Source organism: Phocoena sinus, chromosome 9 (assembly GCF_008692025.1).
Source record: "Phocoena sinus isolate mPhoSin1 chromosome 9, mPhoSin1.pri, whole genome shotgun sequence".
Lineage (NCBI taxonomy): Eukaryota > Metazoa > Chordata > Mammalia > Artiodactyla > Phocoenidae > Phocoena > Phocoena sinus.
The window spans coordinates 11,573,120-11,577,117 of record NC_045771.1 but is presented as its reverse complement, the minus strand read 5'-3'; the positions used below and the strand labels follow the sequence as shown (position 1 = coordinate 11,577,117).

Sequence of the window (3,998 nt, the reverse complement as noted above, 5' to 3'; positions counted from 1 at the left end):
GTTAATATTATCTATTTTTTCAAATTATTTTCTGTATCTGAGTCAGTATGAAGAGAGTTGGGGAACTAGGGTGTGGCAAGGACTTTTCTAGCCACAGGAAAGACCAGTTTTTCTTTTTCTTTCTCAGACTCCTGTGTTTTTCAATTTTTTGAATTGCCAAACAGAGCAAATATACTAAGTGTGACTGAGATAAAGGAAAACCACTTGTGGATAAGAAATCACTGAGAAGGAAGTCTGATGCTAAAGAAGGATATTGGAAGTTCACTAGAGGGTGTGGCTGAGAGAATAATTTACTTAAGTAGCATTTTGACATCAGCTGAGGGAAGTGAAAAAAGCTAGGAGTTGTTTTTTGTTTTGTTTTTTCCTTTGAAGAAATAAAGGGGAAAAGGTGAAATTATGATAGGAATAATAAGAGTGTTACTTAACATTATGTAGCTATTATCTTTAAACTAAATTCTATATTGTATTTTGTAAGGTTGCTATGTTACGCTGTTATATTGAAGAAAGAAATGAAAAAACTAAGAAAATGTATTAGAGAAATCAGATTATATCAGTGGGAAACCAGCTTGACTGATGGACACTGGACCACATGCTCTCTTTGGGCAGTATTTTTTAATGGTAAGTCCAGTTCTGTACCGTCAGGGAAGCTTATCTAAAACCCCCATCTTATCAATCAGTGGCAAATATCACAGCTGTCTAGTAAAGGTTTTATAAAACACATTTTCCAGAATTTAAAAACACATTAATACAAACCAGTACATAAATCGGGACGTGTTAACCTTTTGTGGGGGCCACAGATTGTTTGAGAATGTATTCGGTTAGCAAATATTTTTTGAGTGCTTACATGTAGACAACGCCCTGAGCTGGGGATAAAGTAGTATCACAGAAAACGCTTCTACTGCCATGGAATTTACAGCCTTGTGGGGAGTCAGGAATAAAGTGTCTAGTCATACAAGTGAGCATGTCGTTACAAACTGGGACAAGTGTGAGGATGGGAAAGCATGGAGGCCTTTGAGTCTGTGTAACAGGAGGACGAGGCAGAGAGCTGGGGTGGGGGAGGGCCACTAGCAGAAGGACTTCCTCAGGAAGTGATAAAAATTGGATGAGATACCACTTTAGCACACAATTCCAGAGGGGTCATAGACCCCAAACCTGTCAGTGAGCTCCAGGCTAATAAGCCCTGCTCTCCAGTGGTGTTCCTGGTCTCGATTGTGTGAAGCAGAGAATGCTGTAGGGGAGATTTTGTTCTGGGTAGAAGAGATTGGATTTGTGCCTGAGGAGCAGGGAGGTTCTGCAGTCAGGGAACCTCTGTCATGGGAATTCCCAGGTGTGTTCAGATCCATGTTGCGTCACACCTGTTTGCTCCCTGCCTTGTCTCTAAGTGATTGTAAAATGCTCTCCTAATCTTGTTCCCATCTTGGACCCTGAGCTTTGTCTCCTGGGCTTCATGCACTTATTTATTCTCCATTAAAAGTATAAATTTGAAGGCTTTCCCAGGCTAGTGCCTTGGTGAGACTCAGACTCATTTTGTGAACCTGCATTAGAAAAGCAAACTCCAAATCCCTCCTGACAGGGGTGGGGCCTATGTAACCAGGGTGTTGCTGCTCGAGATGTGACATAAGACAGAAAAACAGGCTCATATCAGAGCTAACACTTAAACACCAGGTAAGCTCTGCTTATTTTTGCTTGGTCTTCAGATGTTACTCAGATGGCATGGTTATCTTCTCAATTAAAAAAAAGGAAAATAGAAGGTGCTTTATCTATAGTTATACCCTCTGTTCAATTCTCAATTTCAAGATCTGATCATTCATTTTTACTTCTAACATTTCCCTGTATTCTAAATAACTTCTGGTCTATATCCACTAGCTTCCCAATTCTTGGTCTTTCAACCTTACCTTAAACTCTGCCTGGTCTATGAAGTTTGCCCTAATTAGAGGAAGTTGAATTATAAATAGTTGATTCACTTACTCCCACTAGTGAAGCATGAAATAGAGAGTTTTTTGGACTAAAAGAAGAAAAAAGTTTTGTCCTATTTATTTTTGTCTCAATTAGTCTAACAGTCCTGGTGGAGAAGAAGAGGATAACTTCTAGAACATCATATATTAGATGTGCTATTTCCCACATCAGAAACTGTGCTAACTTGTTATTGCCTCTAATGCAAATTCCATGGCCTTGTTTTCAAAGCCCTACTATGCATACCATCCCCACTTTCCAGCCTTACCTCCTCCGCAGGACTCCTCAAAATGAAATCTTTGCGCTAACCAAACCGGTTTGCTCACTCTTTCCCAGACAGACCTTGGTATTTTCTGTCTCCTCACCTGGCTTATGTCATTCCCCCATGAGCCAAGAATAAACCTCTCTCTCTCTATTCCCTCATCTATCCAAGTTCTACCATCTTCTGTAGCCATTTTAATTTTTCCTTCCCCTTCAATTCCTTTGCAAACCACCCAGTTTTTTCCCCTTCATGGGGGAATTTTGTGAATCCCATGGGCTTTTAATTTCTATCTCATATTTGGCAATTAACCAGATGTTGCCTAATTATACTTTTCCATTGCTGGATTATGTTGCAATTTCTTTTTTGGTATTTATCTCTTATCTTTCCAAGTAATCCCCGGGTTATGGGCAAGGACCTCATATTAGACTCGGTGTGTCTCTTGCAGCACCTGGCATGGTGTGTTGAACACAGTGGAGCTTGATACAAATGTGTTTACTGATTGATATTTCTTTCCAAGTCCTGCATTTTTTCCAGGGCACCTTGATGCTCTCAGCACTAGGAGGGAGTTATGATGATAACTGTGGTGATGAAAGGAGTCAGGGTGAGCACAGAAGAGAGGTTCATTCAGTGTGCTATTTGACTGATTGACTAGATGGTGAAGTTGACATTTAGGACAATGATGAAAGTGGTTGTGGGAATTATTCTGATGTTCACTCAGTCAACAAATATTTAACATTTCTGATTGGTGTAAACTGCTTTTGAATTTCGGTGGAAAAAAGCAGAGTTACAAAGAAGATTCCAGAGCTTAAGTCATTATTTGTCAATACCTTCAAAAACAAAGAGTATATCTTTCACACACACATGTACTTGTGTGTATACAGTTGCAGAAACACTTTATCCCTTAGTACAAGCTTCTTTGTTCTCAGGGGAAACCCTTGTATTTCTGTTTCTGAGTTCTTCTGTATTTCTTGGTTTCTACAACTGAATTCCTACCCAGCATTCAGCTCCAGGCACCAGCAACACAACTCCACTAGAGTCCACCAGGACACCCTAGTGTGTGTGACATCCACACAGGCAACATGATTCAGCGCATGGTGCCCACAGCTGGGCAGGTGCATGGTGATTGCCATCTCCACTACAAAATTAGCCATGCCCGCAAGCCAAGAGACCACCATCAGCCTCGGGCTGACTGCTGCCATGTAGTGCAGGGGGTCACCCACCATATAATGGTCATAGGCTATTGCTATCAGCAGCGGGAACTCAGTCCCCTCCAGAGCCAGGGAGAGGAAGAGCTGGGCCCCACATTGAGTAAAGGAGATGGTCTTCGTCTCCAGGAGGAAGTGCACCCGCATCTGGGGAACCCCACAATGGAGAGGTTGCCGAGGAAGAAGTACATGGACGGGTGGAGGCGGGCGTCCAGCTGATCAGGAGGATGATGAGTCCGTTGCCCAGCAGGGTCAGCAGATAGGCGGCCCCAAACAGGACAGAGAGCCCAGCCTGCGTCTACCTGTCACTGGAGAGGCCCATGAGGACAGACTCACCCAGGTCAGGTTGTCCCTCCTCATGGAGCAGGTGGGTCAGGCTGCAGGCAGAGGTGCTGGGTTAGAGAGGCCAGAATCAGAATCAGAATTCACAGTCTGGGTTTGAACAAAGGACTTTAAGTAGGACTGCGAGTACTTGTGTTTTTCCTCCGGTAGACTCTGAGTTTCTTGAAGTCAGGGACCTTTTCTGATTTTTCTTTTTATACAGAGATTTCTAACAAATGTTTCACAATAAAAACATT

The 3,998-nt window shown here is 42.4% G+C and overlaps 1 pseudogene; it reads right to left on the bottom strand.

The window, feature by feature from the left end:
- Positions 1–3,204: 3,204 nt before the first annotated feature.
- Positions 3,205–3,780, bottom strand: LOC116759738 (annotated as a pseudogene).
- Positions 3,781–3,998: the final 218 nt, after the last annotated feature.